This window comes from Ranitomeya imitator, chromosome 10 (assembly GCF_032444005.1).
Source record: "Ranitomeya imitator isolate aRanImi1 chromosome 10, aRanImi1.pri, whole genome shotgun sequence".
Lineage (NCBI taxonomy): Eukaryota > Metazoa > Chordata > Amphibia > Anura > Dendrobatidae > Ranitomeya > Ranitomeya imitator.
In genome coordinates this window covers 38590106-38611508 of record NC_091291.1, presented here as the reverse complement: position 1 = coordinate 38611508, position 21403 = coordinate 38590106, and the positions used below count along the sequence as shown (strand labels likewise).

General features: G+C 46.4%; 1 protein-coding gene across 2 annotated transcripts in view; it reads right to left on the bottom strand.

The window, feature by feature from the left end:
• Positions 1–11846: 11846 nt before the first annotated feature.
• The window catches only part of MYBPC2 (myosin binding protein C2), a 128596-nt gene continuing 119039 nt past the window's right edge, over positions 11847–21403 (bottom strand). For both annotated transcript variants that reach the window (XM_069741152.1, XM_069741153.1), the window contains one exon: positions 11847–12056. The gene's annotated coding sequence lies outside the window, so the exon portion shown is untranslated. The remainder of the gene's footprint in view (positions 12057–21403) is intronic.

The window sequence follows — 21403 nt, the reverse complement described above, 5'->3', positions numbered from 1 at the left end:
CCAAACTTAGCTTGACCAGAAGGTTCTAGGAGCAGGGAGCAGAGGTAACAAGACACACTGGATACATTGATAACCGGCGACGAAATGCCAGCAAAGCCAGGTTAAATAGGAAACTCCCATATCCTGATGGAACAGGTGGAACCCAGAGACCCAGGAAAGACAAGTCACCCAGTACCATCAGTAACCACCAGAGGGAGCCCAAAAACAGAACTCACAACAGCCCTGGTCAGTGTAGTAGTAGTTGAAAGAATGGACCGCAGACAGGCATCGAAGGCCTAAAATAAAAAAATTGGGCTGGCTGTAGGCAATTTTAAATTGGTTCCAGGGGTACACGGGCAGCAGTGGTGTGGTCAGTGGAGGCCTAGTGGAAGGAGTGACCGCAGACAGGCATCGAAGGCCTAAAATAATAACACATGGCTGTATGCAATTTTAAATTGGTTCCAGGGGTACACGGGCAGCAGTGCCCTGGTCAGTGTAGTAGTAGTTGAAAGAATGGACCGCAGACAGGCATCGAAGGCCTAAAATAAAAAAATTGGGCTGGCTGTAGGCAATTTTAAATTGGTTCCAGGGGTACACGGGCAGCAGTGGTGTGGTCAGTGGAGGCCTAGTGGAAGGAGTGACCACAGACAGGCATCGAAGGCCTAAAATAATAACACATGGCTGTAGGCAATTTTAAATTGGTTCCAGGGGTACACGGGCAGCAGTGCCCTGGTCAGTGTAGTAGTAGTTGAAAGAATGGACCGCAGACAGGCATCGAAGGCCTAAAATAAAAAAATTGGGCTGGCTGTAGGCAATTTTAAATTGGTTCCAGGGGTACACGGGCAGCAGTGGTGTGGTCAGTGGAGGCCTAGTGGAAGGAGTGACCGCAGACAGGCATCGAAGGCCTAAAATAATAACACATGGCTGTAGGCAATTTTAAATTGGTTCCAGGGGTACACGGGCAGCAGTGCCCTGGTCAGTGTAATAGTAGTTGAAAGAATGGACCGCAGACAGGCATCGAAGGCCTAAAATAATAACACATGGCTGTAGGCAATTTTAAATTGGTTCCAGGGGTACACGGGCAGCAGTGGTGTGGTCAGTGGAGGCCTAGTGGAAGGAGTGACCGCAGACAGGCATCGAAGGCCTAAAATAATAACACATGGCTGTAGGCAATTTTAAATTGGTTCCAGGGGTACACGGGCAGCAGTGGTGTGGTCAGTGGAGGCCTAGTGGAAGGAGTGACCACAGACAGGCATCGAAGGCCTAACATAACAAAAATGTCAATACAATGGTATTGTCAGTGGCAGGCATTGAAGGATGTCAGCGCATAGACTAAACATTGGTGGAGCTGTGAGATAATTTTGCAAGTGGTAGAGCACTGTTTGAGCTGGGGTGGGGGGAAACTGTCTTGTGGCCGGCGGTACAGGCCCAGGGCCCCTCATATTACAACGGTGTGTCTGACGTTGGGTGCGCACCACCACCGCCAGAGACACTTTATTGTACTAGGAGGGACCCAGTGGCAGTGCCGTCGACCAAAAGCGGGCTCACCCACCTCTTCAGACAAACTGCACTCTCACGGGTGCTGTCGCCAAGTGTCGATACCACGGCCCCGTGTGGGGAGTTTGGCCATTTAGTGAGGTGTAAACATGTCGTATGCTGGACAATCAGGTGCTGAAAATTACGAGATTGGAAAAGGCATTCAGAATAGTCCACAGGCAAGACCTTTTCATAGGAAAGCTAGGTGTCAGCCGGGCAAGGTGGGGCAAAAGATTTCGAAATCCAGTTGTGGTTCATTTTAATGAAGGTTAGATCATCTACATTTTGGGTAGCCAGACGAGTCCTTTTTTCTGTTAGTATTGAACCTGCAGCACTGAATACTCTTTCTGATAGGACACTAGCTGCCGGGCAAGCAAGCTCCTGCAATGCATATTCTGCCAATTCTGGCCAGGTGTCTAATTTTGATGCCCAGTAATCAAATGGGAATGACGGTTGAGGGAGAACATCGATAAGGGATGAAAAATAGTTTGTAACCATACTGGACAAATGTTGTCTCCTGTCACTTTGAATTGATGCTGCAGTACCTGTCCTGTCTGCGGTCATAGCAAAATCACTCCATAACCTGGTCAGAAAACCCCTCTGGCCAACGCCACTTCTGATTTCTGCCCCTCTAACTCCTCTGGTCTGCTGGCCCCTGCAGCTCGTGTGAGAACGATCACGGGCGCTGTGTGCAGGGAATGCCAGAAGCAAACGGTCAACAAGAGTTGATTGTTTGGTTGCTAATATTAGTTCCAAGTTCTCATGTGGCATTATATTTTGCAATTTGCCTTTATAGCGAGGATCAAGGAGGCAGGCCAACCAGTAATCGTCATCATTCATCATTTTAGTTATGCGTGTGTCCCTTTTGAGGATACGTAAGGCATAATCCGCCATGTGGGCCAACGTTCCAGTTCTCAAATCTGCGGTTGTGCTTGGTTGAGGGGCAGTTTCAGGCAAATCAACGTCACTTGTGTCCCTCAAAAAACCAGAACCCGGCCTTGCCGCGCCACCAATTTCCAGTGGCCCCGGAAAAGCTTCCTCATTAAAAATATAATCATCCCCATCATCCTCCTCGTCCTCCTCCTCCTCTTCGCCCGCTACCTCGTCCTGTACACTGCCCTGGCCAGACAATGGCTGACTGTCATCAAGGCTTTCCTCTTCCTCAGCTGCAGACGCCTGATCCTTTATGTGCGTCAAACTTTGCATCAGCAGACGCATTAGGGGGATGCTCATGCTTATTATGGCGTTGTCTGCACTAACCAGCCGTGTGCATTCCTCAAAACACTGAAGGACTTGACACATGTCTTGAATCTTCGACCACTGCACACCTGACAACTCCATGTCTGCCATCCTACTGCCTGCCCGTGTATGTGTATCCTCCCACAAAAACATAACAGCCCGCCTCTGTTCACACAGTCTCTGAAGCATGTGCAGTGTTGAGTTCCACCTTGTTGCAACGTCTATGATTAGGCGATGCTGGGGAAGGTTCAAAGAACGCTGATAGGTCTGCATACGGCTGGAGTGTACGGGCGAACGGCGGATATGTGAGCAAAGTCCACGCACTTTGAGGAGCAGGTCGGATAACCCCGGATAACTTTTCAGGAAGCACTGCACCACCAGGTTTAAGGTGTGAGCCAGGCAAGGAATGTGTTTCAGTTGGGAAAGGGAGATGGCAGCCATGAAATTCCTTCCGTTATCACTCACTACATTGCCTGCCTCAAGATCTACAGTGCCCAGCCACGACTGCGTTTCTTTCTGCAAGAACTCGGACAGAACTTCCGCGGTGTGTCTGTTGTCGCCCAAACACTTCATAGCCAATACAGCCTGCTGACGTTTGCCAGTAGCTGCCCCATAATGGGAGACCTGGTGTGCAACAGTGGCAGCTGCGGATGGAGTGGTTGTGTGACTGCGGTCTGTGGACGAGCTCTCGCTTCTGCAGGAGGACGAAGAGGAGGAGGAGGGGGTGCGAACGGCTACAGCCAATTGTTTCCTAGACCGTGGGCTAGGCAGAACTGTCCCAAACTTGCTGTCCCCTGTGGACCCTGCATCCACCACATTTACCCAGTGTGCCGTGATGGACACGTAACGTCCCTGGCCATGCCTACTGGTCCATGCATCTGTTGTCAGGTGCACCTTTGTGCTCACAGATTGCCTGAGTGCATGGACGATGCGCTCTTTAACATGCTGGTGGAGGGCTGGGATGGCTTTTCTGGAAAAAAAGTGTCGACTGGGTAGCTCGTAGCGTGGTACAGCGTAGTCCATCAGGGCTTTGAAAGCTTCGCTTTCAACTAACCGGTAGGGCATCATCTCTAACGAGATTAGTCTAGCTATGTGTGCGTTCAAACCCTGTGTACGCGGATGCGAGGCTAAGTACTTCCTTTTTCTAACCATAGTCTCATGTAGGGTGAGCTGGACTGGAGAGCTGGAGATCGTGGAACTAGCGGGGGTGCCGGTGGACATGGCAGACTGAGAGATGGTGGGAGATGGTATTGTTGCCACCGGTGCCCTAGATGCAGTGTTTCCTACTACGAAACTGGTGATTCCCTGACCCTGACGGCTTTGGCCTGGCAAAGAAACCTGCACAGATACTGCAGGTGGTGCGGAAAATGGTGGCCCTACACTGCCGGAAGGGATGTTGCGTTGCTGACTAGCTTCATTGGCCGAGGGTGCTACAACCTTAAGGGACGTTTGGTAGTTAGTCCAGGCTTGCAAATGCATGGTGGTTAAATGTCTATGCATGCAACTTGTATTGAGACTTTTCAGATTCTGTCCTCTGCTTAAGGTAGTTGAACATTTTTGACAGATGACTTTGCGCTGATCAATTGGATGTTGTTTAAAAAAATGCCAGACTGCACTCTTTCTAGCATCGGATACCTTTTCAGGCATTGCAGACTGAGCTTTAACCGGATGGCCACGCTGTCCTCCAACAGGTTTTAGCTTTGCCACGCGTTTTGGGCAAGATACGGGCCCGGCAGATGGAACCTGTTGCGATGTTGATGCCTGCTGCGGCCCCTCCTCCTCCGCTTCAGAACTGCTGCCGCCTGCACCCTGTTCCCCCAATGGCTGCCAATCGGGGTCAAGAACTGGGTCATCTATTACCTCTTCTTGTAGCTCGTGTGCAACTTCGTCTGTGTCACCGTGTCGGTCGGTGGTATAGCGTTCGTGATGGGGCAACATAGTCTCATCAGGGTCTGATTCTTGATCAGCACCCTGCGAGGGCAATGTTGTGGTCTGAGTCAAAGGACCAGGATAGTAGTCTGGCTGTGGCTGTGCATCAGTGCACTCCATGTCAGATTCAACTTGTAATGGGCATGGACTGTTAACTGCTTCACTTTCTAAGCCAGGGACGGTATGTGTAAAGAGCTCCATGGAGTAACCCGTTGTGTCGCCTGCTGCATTCTTCTCTGTTGTTGTTTTTGCTGAAGAGGACAAGGAAGCGACTTGTCCCTGACCGTGAACATCCACTAACGACGCGCTGCTTTGACATTTACCAGTTTCACGAGAGGAGGCAAAAGAGCTAGAGGCTGAGTCAGCAAGATAAGCCAAAACTTGCTCTTGCTGCTCCGGCTTTAAAAGCGGTTTTCCTACTCCCAGAAAAGGGAGCGTTCGAGGCCTTGTGTAGCCAGACGACGAACCTGGCTCCACAGCTCCAGACTTAGGTGCAATATTTTTTTTCCCACGACCAGCTGATGCTCCACCACTACCACTACCCTCATTACCAGCTGACAATGAACGCCCCCGGCCACGACCTCTTCCACCAGACTTCCTCATTGTTTTAAAAACGTTACCAAACGAACGGTATTTGTTGCTGTCACACAACTTACACGGTGAGCTATAACTTCAGTATGATTTAGCTACCCCTTTACAGGTGGGTGAGACCACAACGAAAATCAGCCACAATGTTACACACTCTGTTGTTGTTGGCAACAAATGAGATGGCACACACGCAGGACTGTCACTGAAGCGCAAATGTAAATATTTATCTCCCACTGATTTGTGTTTGTTTTTTTTAAAAGGGAGACTTCAGAAAAAAAAAAAATTAAAAAAAAATTATTTTTTACAGAAGAGTTTATAAAACAAATAAAATGAAATGATTGTTTCAGGGAGAATTTAGGAAAAAAAAAAAAAAAAAAAGGCTTTGCAGGGCCCACTGAGTGAGAGAGGACGCACACAGGAGTCAGGAGTGGCACACAAGCCCAGAGGCCAATATTAATCTCCCACCGATTGATTTAGTGATTTTTTTTGGTAGATTTTGGAACCCAAATCAAGCAAAAAAATTAATAGGCTTTCTATGGCCCACAATTGGGGAGAGAGAGATAGATGGCACACCCAGGAGTCAAGACTGGCACACAAGCAGAAGGGGCAATATGAATCTCCCACAGTTTTTTTTTTTTTTTTTCAGGGAGACTTGAGAGAGAAAAAAATACAAAAAAAATGATTTTTTTCAGGAATAATTTAGAAACCAAAGAAAATAAAATGATTGTTTCAGGGAGAATTTAGAAAACAAATAAAACAAAAAATAGGCTTTCTAGGGCCCACTGAGTGACAGATGACGCACACAGGAGTCAGGAGTGGCACACAAGCCCAGAGGCCAATATTAATCTCCCACTGATTGATTTAGTGAATTTTTTTGGTATATTTTGGAACCCAAATCAAGCAAAAAAATTAATAGGCTTTCTATGGCCCACAATTGGGGAGAGAGAGAGAGAGATGGCACACCCAGGAGTCAAGACTGGCACACAAGCAGAAGGGGCAATATGAATCTCCCACAGATTTTTTTTTTTTTCAGGGAGACTTGAGAGAAAAAAAAAATACAAAAAAAATGATTTTTTTCAGGAATAATTTAGAAACCAAAGAAAATAAAATGACTGTTTCAGGGAGAATTTAGAAAACAAATAAAACAAAAAATAGGCTTTCTAGGGCCCACTGAGTGACAGATGACGCACACAGGAGTCAGGAGTGGCACACAAGCCCAGAGGCCAATATTAATCTCCCACTGATTGATTTAGTGATTTTTTTTGGTAGATTTTGGAACCCAAATCAAGCAAAAAAATTAATAGGCTTTCTATGGCCCACAATTGGGGAGAGAGAGAGAGATGGCACACCCAGGAGTCAAGACTGGCACACAAGCAGAAGGGGCAATATGAATCTCCCACAGATTTTTTTTTTTTTTTTTTTTTTTTTTCAGGGAGACTTGAGAGAAAAAAAAATACAAAAAAAATGATTTTTTTCAGGAATAATTTAGAAACCAAAGAAAATAAAATGATTGTTTCAGGGAGAATTTAGAAAACAAATAAAACAAAAAATAGGCTTTCTAGGGCCCACTGAGTGACAGATGACGCACACAGGAGTCAGGAGTGGCACACAAGCCCAGAGGCCAATATTAATCTCCCACTGATTGATTTAATGATTTTTTCAGGTAGAATTTAGAACCCAAATCAAGCAAAAAAATTAATAGGCTTTCTATGGCCCACAATTGGGGAGAGAGAGAGAGATGGCACACCCAGGAGTCAAGACTGGCACACAAGCAGAAGGGGCAATATGAATCTCCCACAGATTTTTTTTTTTTTTTTTTTTTCAGGGAGACTTGAGAGAAAAAAAAATACAAAAAAAATGATTTTTTTCAGGAATAATTTAGAAGCCAAAGAAGATAAAATGATTGTTTCAGGGAGAATTTAGAAAACAAATAAAACAAAAAATAGGCTTTCTAGGGCCCACTGAGTGACAGATGATGCACACAGGAGTCAGGAGTGGCACACAAGCCCAGAGGCCAATATTAATCTCCCACTGATTGATTTAATGATTTTTTCAGGTAGAATTTAGAACCCAAATCAAGCAAAAAAATTAATAGGCTTTCTATGGCCCACTGAGTGAGAGATGGCACACACAGGAGTAAGGAGTGGCACACAAGCCCTGAGGCCAATATTTTTCTCCCACTGATTGATTGATTGATTTTTTCAGGTAGAATTAGGAACCCAAATCAACCAAAAAAATAAATAGGCTTTCTATGGCCCACTATTTGTGAGAGAGATGGCACGCTCAGGACTGGCACACAAGCCCAGAGGCCAATATTAATCTCCCATTTTTTTTTTTTCCAGGGAAAATTTATAAAGCCAATAAAAAAAATAATAATAAATAGGCTTTCTATGGCCCACTATCTGAGAGAGAGAGATGGCACGCTTAGGACTGGCACACAAGCCCAAAGGCCAATATTAATCTCCCACTGATTGATTGATTGATTTTTTCAGGTAGAATTATGAACCCAAATCAACCAAAAAAATAAATAGGCTTTCTATGGCCCACTATTTGTGAGAGAGATGGCACGCTCAGGACTGGCACACAAGCCCAGAGGCCAATATTAATCTCCCACTTTTTTTTTTTTTCCAGGGAAAATTTATAAACCCAATAAAATAATAAAAAAATAGGCTTTCTATGGCCCACTATCTGAGAGAGAGAGAGAGATGGCACGCTTAGGACTGGCACACAAGCCCAAAGGCCAATATTAATCTCCCACTGATTGATTTATTGATTTTTTCAGGTAGAATTTAGAACCCAAATCAAGCAAAAAAATTAATAGGCTTTCTATGGCCCACTGAGTGAGAGATGGCACACACAAGAGTAAGGAGTGGCACACAAGCCCTGAGGCCAATATTTTTCTCCCACTGATTGATGTAGTGATTTTTTCTGGTAGATTTTGGAACCCAAATCAAGCAAAAAAATAAATAGGCTTTCTATGGCCCACTGAGTGAGAGATGACACAGACAGAGATGGCACTCTAGCAGAAATGTCAATCTTAATCTCCCACAAAAAAAAAAAAAAAAAAAAAAAAAGGAACTGTCCTTCAATTACTATCTCCCTGCAGTAATCTCAGCCAGGTATGGCAGGCAGCAATAAGGAGTGGACTGATGCACAAATTAAATAAAAAGTGTGGACAAACAAAAAAGATAGCTGTGCAGAAAGGAAGGAACAAGAGGATTTGTGCTTTGAAAAAAGCAGTTGGTTTGCACAGCGGCGTACACACAGCAATGCAGCTATCAGGGAGCCTTCTAGGGCAGCCCAATGAGCTACAGCGCTGAGGAAAAAAAAAAAAAATGTAGCTTCCACTGTCCCTGCACACCGAAGGTGGTGTTGGGCAGTGGAAATCGCTACAGCACAAGCGGTTTGGTGGTTAATGGACCCTGCCTAACGCTATCCCTGCTTCTGACGAAGCGGCAGCAACCTCTCCCTAAGCTCAGATCAGCAGCAGTAACATGGCGGTCGGCGGGAACTCCCCTTTATAGCCCCTGTGACGCCGCAGACAGCAAGCCAATCACTGCAATGCCCTTCTCTAAGATGGTGGGGACCAGGACCTATGTCATCACGCTGCCCACACTCTGCGTTTACCTTCATTGGCTGAGAAATGGCGCTTTTCGCGTCATTGAAACGCGACTTTGGCGCGAAAGTCGCGTACCGCATGGCCGACCACGCACAGGGGTCGGATCGGGTTTCATGAAACTCGACTTCGCCAAAAGTCGGCGACTTTTGAAAATGTTCGACCCGTTTCGCTCAACCCTACCTTTGATCATTGTGGCCAAAGAGTTTTTTTATTTTATTCTCATCGGTCCACAGGACTTGTTTCCGAAATCCATCAGGCTTATTTAGGTGTTCTTTTACATACTTCTGACACTGAATTTTTATGGTGAGGACGCAGGAGAGGTTTTCTTTTGATGATTCTTCCATGAAGGTCATATTTCATTTCAACCATTTTCATTTTCAAAGTGCTAGACAGCTGCTTAGGAAAACCCATGGCTGCTGTTTTTTGTCGCAATATATATTTATTTATTTTTGCTTAAAATATGAAGGATATATGTAATTTTTACCTTTAGGCATTTTAGAGATCATTTCATCTTCAACTTGTCTAACTGTTCCCAGTAACAGTAATTTTGACCAGGGGTGCCCAAACTTTTACATGCCACTGTATGTTATCAGAACGATCTATAACTAATTTCTCTGTGCGCATGTGAAGTGCGGTCAGATTTTTTAAAGTGACCATGAATCGACAAACATGCAGCCTATTGGTGTTTTTTGACTTGCCACCATAACCAATGAAGCTGTCTGTTACAGCCCCCATACACATTAGATTACCGTCAGCCGAACCTGCGGTTATCGGTGGGATCAGCTGACAGTCTAATGTGTATGGGGGGCCTACCAACGTTACATGTCATCAGAGAGAAAATTCTGGCAAGTTTGATTTCAGATCGCCGGCCGCTTTGCTTATGGGAAGATAAGAAGTGGTAGCGGAACTCTCATAGAGAACACCTGAGAACTCGGCGAAACCGTACATCCCTATGTATGGAGGACTCTGGATAAAATATTGTAGCTGTCGTATGAGCGATCAGTAGAAAAATTGTTTTAGTGACAGCTAAACTGTACTCTTGACAGTTTTTATTGCTTCCATCACATGAACTCCAAAATCTGAATACTCACCCAATATCCCATCCCTTGAAAGGTGCCAATTTATTTCCCGTTAGTGTATTTTTCTTGCCAAAAGACGAGATTAGCTCTGTCTCAGATAAACTTTTCCTTGACTTATTTTAAAGTCCTGTGTCTCAATGTGGCTTTATTACAGGTGTGCTGTGTACACAGGGCTGAGTGTGGCCATTGTTTCGCAGACAATGCTTCATCTGTTGCCTTTTCTTTCTTTCCGGGTGCAGTGACATTGGCTTTTATCCATACAGAACAGTCATGTCCTAAACTTCCGAGAATAAACAGTCTTTGCCTAGATGAACTTTTATTGACATAGAAACTTTGATAACGCTGCAGCATACAGATCCAATTAGTAACAAGGCTGTAGTGAGCTACGGTGACAATGTACTGACTGTCTGCGCTGTGAATGGCGGTAGTAGCGGAAGTCGCTCCAGTCCCCTTGGTGCGCACTGCAATAAATCACATCTAGGTCCCCCGCTGAACCGTCTTGAAACACATCGCCTCCCCCCTTCATATGCAAATTCACAGTATTTCATGTTGGGAAAAAAATATCATGTTCAATGGATCCTAACCAATGTGACTGTAAGAAATTCCAAAGTTTCTCTCTAAGCACCGAAAAGGTAAAAAAATAATAATTATCTAGGCAATTGTATGCTTAGTCTCCTTTTTTTCTTTAAAGGGAATGTGTCGCCAGGTTTTTTTTTCTACCTCATCTGAGAGCAGTATAATGTAGGGGCAGAGATCCTGATTCCAGCGATGTATCACTTAGTTTACTGGGTGCAGCAGTTATGATGTAATCACAGATTTTAGATGTAGCATAGCTAAGAAAACTATCCCCCTACATATTCTATACACAGTGAGCTGCTAATCCCTGCTGGTTGGACTAGGAGGCACGAGACATCTAGTCCTGTGCTGATAATCTCCTGCTGCTAAAGCTCTCATTGTATTGAAACAACAGCACCCAGCCTAATAAGTGATACATCACTGAAATCAATGTCTCAGCCCCTACGTCATGGATTTTGCTACACCATCTGAGAGACCCTGATTCCAATACTGTTTCATTTAGCAGGCTTTTTGTCTGTAGTTTTGATAAAACACCGCTTTATCTGCTGCACCTTTGCTAGTCTTCTCAGTGACAAGCTCCTCTTAGGTAGTTCTCGATATGCACAAACTTCCACTATTCCCACCCCTGGGAATAGCAGAGAGCTGTCAATCAAGGTTATAAACAGGTCAACATTGAGAAGAGGAGCAGAACCACAGCTGATAAAACAATGATTATATGAAAACGTCATCAAGCAGCCCAGTAAGTGGTACATCGCTGGAATCAGGGTCTCTGCCCCTACATCAGATTGAATCTGGCTATAGATTCCCTTTAAGCCATCCTGATACTATCGCAGTAGGTTTCTAATTATTCTAATTATGATTGATTGATGTGACCTATAATTTTGACAGGTCATATTGATAAATATTTTAAGAATTGTATAAATAAGTTAAAATTAGCATTGTGAAATAAATATATATATATATATATATATATATATATATACATATTGTACATTTTAACGCTTTTTTACAGAATTTTTAGGGGCAAGCTGGAAAATTTAGAATGATATAATAAAATAAATAACTGTAATTTCTCCTTTCATATAAAGACAAGAAATACATTGACCTGCAAGACAGATGAGGGTGAGATGAAGGTTTGTGAAAACTCCCTGGTATACCATCATTTCATATGTTTTGCCTCTTTTTTGCAAATGTTATAATCTGGCCCCTTAAAGAATTACTTAGAGATTGCCACCACCATTACTTAATCCATTCCTTCGAACTGTTTGACTAATGAACCAAGCAGTAAGTAGCCGGAACACTTAACATCTGTCACTCTTTAATAATATCTTTCCGATCTTTCGACATATTTGACCATTTCAGTCCAATAATTATCCAGATAAAGCAAATAAATACATAAAACAGCCGATAAAGAAATGTGACATAACAAGACGAGCGAGGTGTCGACAGCACTGTCCTTTGTTTTCTTTGCTGTTAAGTTGTTGAAAGCCAGCAGAAGACTCATCGAAACCCTGCGATGGAAACATAAAGGAAGAACAAATCACTGACAACACGTTTACATGGAAGCAAATTGCTAACACGAAATGAATGAGTGAGTTACTTATACAGAATATATCTGTTCTGTAGAGGATACACCTTCATGGAAATGTATGATGATCAGTACAAAAGTGGCTAGTGGTGAGTCTCCACTGCTGCCTCCGGGATCTGTTATTGTCTGCAGTGTTGATCCAACATCCAAAATGCTGCAGTCAGTCAGTGCCATCAACTCAGGCAGAGCCGCTAAGCTCACTGGCTGCAGAGCTATGGATGTGACAATGAATAAGCACTCCCAACAACATATATATATATATATATATATATATATATGTTTACACAGTACAGACCAAAAGTTTGGACACACCTTCTCATTTAAAGATTTTTCTGTATTTTCATGACTATGAAAATTGTACATTCACACTAAAGACATCAAAACTATTAAATAAAACCCGTGGAATTATATACTTAACAAAAAAGTGTGAAACAACTGAAATTATGTCTTATATTCTAGATTCTTCAAAGTAGCCACCTTTTGCGTTGATGACTGCTTAGCACACTCTTGGCATTCTCTTGATGACCTTCAAGAGGTAGTCACCGGGAATGGTTTTCACTTCACAGGTGTGCCCTGTCAGGTTTAATAAGTGGGTTTTCTTGACTTATAAATGGGGTTGGGACCATCAGTTACGTTGTGCAGAAGTCTGGTGGATACACAGCTGATAGTCCTACTGAATAGACTGTTAGAATTTGTATTATGGCAAGAAAAAAGCAGCTAAGTAAAGAAAAACGAGTGTCCATCATTACTTTAAGAAATGAAGGTCAGTCAGTCTGAAAAATTGGGAAAACTTTGAAAGTGTCCCCAAGTGCAGCGGCAAAAACCATCAAGCGCTGCAAAGAACCTGGCTCACATGACGACCGCCCCAAGAAAGGAAGACCAAGAGTCACCTCTGCTTCTGAGGATAAGTTTATCCGAGTCACCAGCCTCAGAAATCGCAGGTTAACAGCAGCTCAGATTAGAGACCAGGTCAATGCCACACAGAGTTCTAGCAGCAGACACATCTCTACAACAACTGTTAAGAGGAGACTTTGTGCAGCAGGCCTTCATGGTAAAATAGCTGCTAGGAAACCACTGCTAAGGACAGGCAGCAAGCAGAAGAGACTTGTTTGGGCTAAAGAACACAAGGAATGGACATTAGACCAGTGGAAATCTGTGCTTTGGTCTGATGAGTCCAAATTTGAGATCTTTCGTTCCAACCACCGTGTCTTTGTGCGACGCAGAAAAGGTGAACGGATGGACTCTACATGCCTGGTTCCCACCGTGAAGCATGGAGGAGGAGGTGTGATGGTGTGGGGGTGCTTTGCTAGTGACACTGTTGGGGATTTATTCAAAATTGAAGGCATACTGAACCAGCATGGCTACACCAGCATCTTGCAGCGGCATGCTATTCCATCCGGATTGCGCTTAGTTGGACCATCATTTATTTTTCAACAGGACAATGACCCCAAACACACTTCCAGGCTGCGTAAGGGCTATTTGACCAAGAAGGAGAGTGATGGGGGGCTACGCCAGATGACCTGGCCTCCACAGTCACCAGACCTGAACCCAATCGAGATGGTTTGGGGTGAGCTGGACCGCAGAGTGAAGGCAAAAGGGCCAACAAGTGCTAAGCATCTCTGGGATCTCCTTCAAGATTGTTGGAAGACCATTCCCAGTGACTACCTCTTGAAGCTCATCAAGAGAATGCCAAGAGTCTGCAAAGCAGTCATCAAAGCTACTTTGAAGTTCATTCTATGTCCTCCGTAGTACACGCCTGCGCAAGGCAATCTTGCCTTGCGCAGGAGTGTACTACGGAGGATATAGAATTAACTTCAATTCAATATTGCAGCCATCATGCAGCCAGCGGGTAAGGAAAGGGTGAATCAAACACCCAAAAACTCCGCCTATATGACCAAAAACTAGTCCCGCCAAATTCAGGTGACAGGTTCCCTTTAAATGAGAAGGTGTGTCCAAACTTTTGGTCTGTACTGTGTGTGTATATATAAATATATATATATATATATATATAAATATATATATATATATATAATCACTGTGTACTTACAATTGCTCATTTTGCCTTTCTATCCTTTTAATTCTTCTCTTTTCCATTTTTCCATTTGGTCTATGACATCACGTGATTAAAAACTGACTAGCCGAATCCTTCTAAGCTCTATGTAGAAACAGGAGGTCAATTTTCTCTGTATGAGTCATTGCAAAAGTCCCTGGCAGGGTGAGGTGGAGCAACTGGGTCAGAAGGGGAAGAGGGGGAATGATTAATGCAAGGACAAGAGACTTCCTGTTTCTACTTAGAGCAGAGAAAAAAAGAGAATAATCAGCTGGGTAGAAAGGCAAAGTGAGCAATTGTAAGTGCTGTACAATACAATATATTAAGAGGATAAAAACATTGATGGGAGGAGGTGTGCTTCTTTAATGCTGTAGATAATAAGAAACACCTTGATTAGCGGTAGAGGCTCAGTGCTGGACCTGGGGAGGGTGAGTAACGCAAAATGTATTTTTCCAAAACAAACTGCATTGGGGTTTTTCTGAAACTGTAAAGCCCTTTTAACCATTTATTGCAAGAATGTTTCACCCCGTAGTCAGTAAGGCTATAAAAAATGTGTCTGCGCATTTACAATTTTTCATTAATTTTCCCCAGATGGAAGCATATAAAAATCACAGTTAACACTGGGCATAAGCATGGTTCACCGCGTGCAATGTCGGGTCACGCAATGACTAAGGTCATAGATTATGGGACTCCTATAAGTCACTGTCGTAACTAGTGTTGAGCATTCCGATACCGCAAGTATCGGGTATCGGCCGATATTTGCGGTATCGGAATTCCGATACCGAATTCCGATACTTCCCGCGTATCGGATACCGGAATCGGAAGTTCCCAGAATTCAAACTGAACGCAGCAGCCAATGAGGAATGATTGGAAGTGTGGGCACATCCTGTTTAGCATGGTGGGCATGTAAGTACTGGCAAGGCTGGGATTGGCTGCTGAAATGATGTCACTCTGCACTATAAAAAACGCTGCCGCCATTTTGCGCTCACTCTGCTGTGATTTCAGTTAGGGACAGGACGCTGTGTTCTAACTGAGGGCCAGTCGAGCTAGCTAATTGCTTTATTTTCCTTTCCAAAGGCTAATTTAGCAAAACGCTGTGTGTTCTTCACTGTTCACCTTGCTCTTGCCTTGCAGCGCTGTTTTAACAGCGTTCTGCAAGGTCTCTGTGTGTGTGTGTGTGTGCAGCTCACTCTGTAGTCTGTGTGCAGCCATATACCCGGTTGTATTCAGCTCAGGGGGGGTTCACACTGCCTCACACAGTTGTCCTTTTTTGCTCTTAGTGCAGCCTGCTGCACATTTTTTCTCAAATTTCCTATTAGTGTTTTTCCACCAGTCTCCAGCTCTATTGTGGAAAAACACTACATAGGATAACCTAGAGGGGGGTTTTTGGGCCTTGCAGCGCCGTTTACGGCTGTCTGCACGGTCTCCGTGTGAGCCCAGCTCGCCCTGTAGTCTGTGTGCAGCCATAGCCGGTTGGATTCAGCTCAGGGTTCGTTACTGGCTCATACCTTGAGAAAAATTTTACTTTTTTTCAAATAGTGCAGCCTGTTTAAAATTTGAAAAAAAAAAATTCCTATTAGTGTCTTTCCACTCGTATCCAGCTAAATAGTGGAAAAACACTATATAGGATAACCTAGAGGAGGTTTTTTTGGCCTTGCAGCGCCGTTTACGGCTGTCTGCACGGTCTCTGTGTGAGCGCAGCTCGCCCTGTAGTCTGTGTGCAGCCATAGCCGGTTGGATTCAGCTCAGGGTGCGTTACTGCCTCATACCTTGAAAAACAATTTCCTTTTTTTCAAATAGTGCAGCCAGTTTAAAATTTGAAAAAAAAAATTCCTATTAGTGTCTTTCCACTCGTATCCAGCTAAATAGTTTAAAAACACTATATAGGATAACCTAGAGGAGGTTTTTTTGGCCTTGCAGCGCCGTTTACGGCTGTCTGCACGGTCTCCGTGTGAGCCCAGCTCGCCCTGTAGTCTGTGTGCAGCCATAGCCGGTTGGATTCAGTTCAGGGTTCATTACTGCCTCATACCTTGAGAAAAATTTTACTTTTTTTCAAATAGTGCAGCCAGTTTAAAATTTGAAAAAAAAAATTCCTATTAGTGTCTTTCCACTCGTATCCAGCTAAATAGTGGAAAAACACTATATAGGATAACCGAGAGGAGGGTTTTTTGGCCTTGCAGCGCCGTTTACGGCTGTCTACACGGTCTCCGTGTGATTTAAACTAGCTCTGTAGCCCGATCTGCACCAAAAAAAAAGTTAAGTTCACCAAACACAACTTAACACTTGTGTAGGCCACATTTGAAAAATAATAAAGTTTAGTCCACAATTTACAACATTAGTGTTTCTTACACCTGTTAGGAGGAGCATTTCAGGAATAAGCACACTAAGGCCTTAGTACTTTTCTGCTTATCTTTATCTGTCAACCAAGATGAAGAGGGCAGGGAGTAAGGCACGTGGGCGTGGGCGCGGAGCAGGGAGAGGAGCAGGGAGAGGACGTGGTGATTCTGTGCCTGCTGCGGGCGCCGGTGACTCGTCGTCACTCAGTTTCAGCAGGGAACAGTCCTTCATGCGCAGCTTTGTCGGAGAGCGCCGTGCACCGCTGCTACGTGAAGACCAAATTGAAGCCGTTGTCGGGTGGATGGCAGCTAACGCCTCGGCATCGACTTCAGTTAGTGCCACATCCTCTCAGGCACAGAGCACTGGAGAGCAGCCATCTGTCTCTTCACCACCTGCCAAATTGGCCAGGCAGTCAGAGAGCCCAGGACAGGAGCCGTCTCTACTTCTGTTCTCTGAATCTCTTGGCTTGGAAACAGGGGGCCAGCCAAGCAGCATTGGAGAAATGGAAGAAGAGGCAGTGTGCAGTGATGCCCAAAAGCTTTATCTCTCTGACTCTGAAGAGGCAGGTGGGCCAGTGCCTCCGGTGACCACAGCGCAGTACGCATCTGATGATGAAACTCAGGTGCCGCTTTCTGATGCGTACTGTGCTGCCGAGACTACCCAGGAGGAGCAGTTGGTGGCAGAGGGTAGTGGAGATGATGAGGTCCTTGACCCATAGTGGCGTGAGGAACAGGAAGGTGGTGGGAGCAGCTCTGAGGAAGAGCTTCCCCTTACGGGCCAAAGAGGGAGAGGGAGGGGGAAGACTGCGGAGCCTGTAGCCTCCACTTTGCCACCCGTTAGGAGCCTGTCTCTTTCAAAAGCCAAAAAGGGCGCTCCCAAGACTTGCAGTGCCTGGTCCTTTTTTGACACAGTTGCAGATGACATTTGTTTTGTCAAATGCAAGCTGTGTCATCAGAAAGTAAAAAGAGGTAAAAGTGTCAGCAACCTCAATACCACAAATATGTGGAAACATGTGCGGAACAGGCACGCGGTGGAGTTACAGAAACACAGTGAAGACGTAGGCCAACCAACAGCGGCAGCTACCACCTCTTCATCTCGTGTTGCCTCTTCCTCCACTGTTGTCCAGAGACCTAGTGTAATTCCACCCACAGCACCACCTTCCCAGTCATCCTCACACTCCCAGTCTACTCTACAGCCATCGGTAGTCCAGGCATGGGAGAAAAGGCGGGCATTCTCGGCCAACCACCCCCGAGCACAGGCTCTGAATGCAGGCATTGCCAAACTGTTGTCCCTGGAAATGCTCTCGTTCAGGCTGGTGGCGACTGACAGCTTCCGTGACTTGATGGCATTGGCAGTCCCACAGTACAAGGTGCCCAGCCGCTTTTACTTCAGCAGGCAGGCTGTCCCTGCCCTGCACAGGCATGTTGAGGCAAACATAAAACATGCGCTACTGAACGCCGTCAGTAGCAAGGTCCACCTCACCACCGATGCGTGGACCAGTCAGCATGGACAGGGGCGATATGTTTCCCTCACTGCCCATTGGGTTAATGTTGTTGAGCCAGGTACAGATCGTGCGAGTGGCGCAGGACGTGTCCTGCCCACTCCAAGGATTGCAGGAATCCAGTCTGTACGCATCGACTCCTCCTCTTACACCAGTTCCTCTGATTCCTCTCTGCAGGATCCGTCACAGTCCACCTCCACATGGACCCGTGAACGTTTACCTATGACCGACATGAGCACAGCCGTGGCCAAACGTCAGCAGGCCGTCTTGAAACTAGTTTCATTGGGGCATCGAAGCCACACAGCGCAGGAGCTCTGGAATGCCATCAAGCAGGAGAGCGATGTGTGGTTACTGCCAGCGAATCTCCAGCCAGGCATGGTAGTGTGTGACAATGGCCGAAATCTGGTGGCAGCTTTGGCCCTTGGCAACCTCACTCACATCCCATGTCTGGCACATGTGCTCAATTTGGTTGTGCAGAGTTTTCTGAGGGACTATCCGGATCTTGATGCCCTGCTGCACAAGGTCCGCCTAGAGTGTGCTCACTTGCGGCGTTCCAGCTTGGCCAGATCCCGCATTGCTGCTCTGCAGCGCCGATTCCGCCTTCCGGAACATGAACACCGCATCATATGTGACCTACCTACCCGGTGGAATTCCACGTTACATATGTTGGAGCGGTTGTGTGAGCAGCAGCAAGCAGTTATGGAGTACCAGCTGCATCAGGCGCAAAGAAGTCGCAGTCAGCGCCGATCAGACTTCACAACCACAGAGTGGGCCACTATGAAGGACGTCTGCCAGGTTTTGCGTCCTTTTGATTATTCCACGCGGATGGCAAGTGCAGATGATGCACTAGTCAGCATGACTGTCCCCCTTATCTGCCTGCTTCAGCAAACTTTGCAAGGGTTAAGGGATGATGTGGTGGAAGAGGTGGAGGATGAGGAGTCACCTTTTCCATCAGCTTCTGGAGATTCAGCGCCACGTGGTTCCTCACAAAGGGGTACGCAGGGGCCAATTTGTGAGGAGGATGAGGAGGAGTCAATGGAGGAGGAAGAGCTCCGTCCAGAGGAGGGAGCGACACAATTGTCCAGTGGTCAGTGTGTACAGCGAGGGTGGGGTGATGACGAGCGGGCAGAGATCATGTCTCAAGCAGGGGACAGCGTTTCTGGGCCAGTTGGCACTCTGCAGCACATGGTGGATTTCATGCTGCAGTGCCTGAGAAACGACCGCCGCATCGACCACATTCTCAACATGCCTGATTATTGGGTGTTCACCCTCCTCGATCCTCGCTACCGGGACAACGTCCAAAACCTCATCCCTGCGTTGACCCGGGAGCGTAAATTGCGGGAGTACCACGACACACTGGTGAATTCCATCATCTTCTCCTGTCCAACTGAGAGGAGTGCTGCTAGTGCTTTACAAAGCAGCTCAGTGCGTCGAGGCAGTGGGGGAGGCTCTGCCCAAAGAGGGAGCAGAAGCAGTGCCTCTGCCCAAGGCAAGCCCAGTATGGCACAACTCTGGCACACTTTTGTGTGCCCGCCCCAAATGTCTACACCATCACCGGCGGCTCCAGTCAGCAGGAGGCAACGGTTCCGTCAGATGGTGACAGACTACATGGCTTGCCCTCTTACTGTACTCCCAGACGGCTCTTCCCCGTTCAAGTTTTGGGTCTCTAAGCTGGATACATGGCCAGAGCTAAGCCAGTATGCATTGGAGGTGCTGGCTTGCCCTGCGGCTAGTGTCTTATCGGAACGTGTCTTTAGTGCCGCAGGTGGTGTACTAACAGACCGTCGCATGCGACTATCCTCCGATAACGTTGACCGGCTTACTTTCCTGAAAATGAACCAGGCCTGGATCTCGCAGGAATTTGCCACTCCTCTGCCTGATTAAGTAATTGGGTGTCATCCAGGTCTCCTGCTGTGTTCATCTTTCTACCACCTGAACTGCTATTCCTGGGCTCCAACACCGCCAGTTGCGTCTCAGAAGTGCAGGCTGCACAGTAAAAACATACGACCCAGTGTTATTGGGTTTCAGTAACGTCAGCTGATCCCCAGCTGTGTAGCCGGCAATGTGTCCTGCGACCGCCACGCTGGCACAACAACCTAAATGTAAGGGAACCTGTCCACCCCCCCCCCCCCCCCGTCGTTTGTTACTGAAAGAGCCATCTTGTGCAGCAGTAATGCTGCACAAGGAAAAGGTAGCTCTTTTTTTTTAGTTCTTTGCACACGCAGAACTTAACACTTATAAAATGTGTTCACTGATACCGTTATACCGTCCCGGAGCTGGGACTTTCCTTCGTAATGTGACGCAGCACAGCCGTCATTCCTACCCCCTTGGTGCCATGCGCTGCCTCCTCAGCGTTGTTTTAAGCTGTCACGGAGCCTGCGCTGTTCTGTTATCCCTTTAGCATGCCCTATTTGCGCTGCCTGTCTTCTGACATAATTTGGTGTCAGGCTGGCTGCGCCTGTGCGGCCGCGCTGCCCGAGATCCCGCCTTGCAGTGTCTTCTGATTGAGTCACACTGCGGGCCTGGGATCCATGGGCATGCGCAGTGCATATCTTCCCCTCGGGCTCTCGCTCATTTCCCTCCGCCTTCTTTAGACTGTGCGCCGTCAGCTGATCCCTAGCATGCCACGGCCGTGACACCGCACAGTCTGAAGAAGAGGGAAGGAGGGGAGTGAGAGTCGAGGTTATGCACTGTGCATGCCCATGGTTCCAAGGCCCGCAGTGGGATTACGTTAGACGAGACTGCGAGGTGGGATCTGGAGCAGCGTGGACGCACAGGCACTGACAGCCTGACACCAAATTATGTCAGAAGACAGGCAGCGCTAATTGGGCATGGCCAAGGGCTAACAGAACAGCGCAGGCTCCGTGACAGCTTAAAACAACGCTGAGGAGGCAGCGCACGGCATCAAGGGGATAGGAATGACAGCTGTGCTGTGTCCCATTACGAAGGAAATTCGCACCTCCGGAACGGTTTAACGGTATAAAGGGACACATTTTTAGTGTTTACTTCGGTGTTTGCAAGGAGCATAATTAAAAGAGCAACCTTTTCCTTTTGCATCCTTAGTGCTGCACAAGATGGCTCTTTCAGCTACAAACGTCTTGGGGGGGGGGTTAAAGGTTTCCTTTCAACTTGCTCCAATCAGGCTTCGGCCTACACTCTGTTCCTCTGCTCCTCCTGCTGTCCCTGGGCTCTAACACCGCCAGTTGGTGCCTGGAAGTGCTGTGTGCACAGTCAACAGTCGCTCCTCTGTTATTGGGGTTCAGTAACGTCAGCTGATCCCCAGCTGTGTATCCGGCAACGTGTCATGCGACCGCCACGCTGGCACAACTAAAATGTAAGGGGACCTGTCCCCCCCCCCCTAGGCGTTTGTTACTGAAAGAGC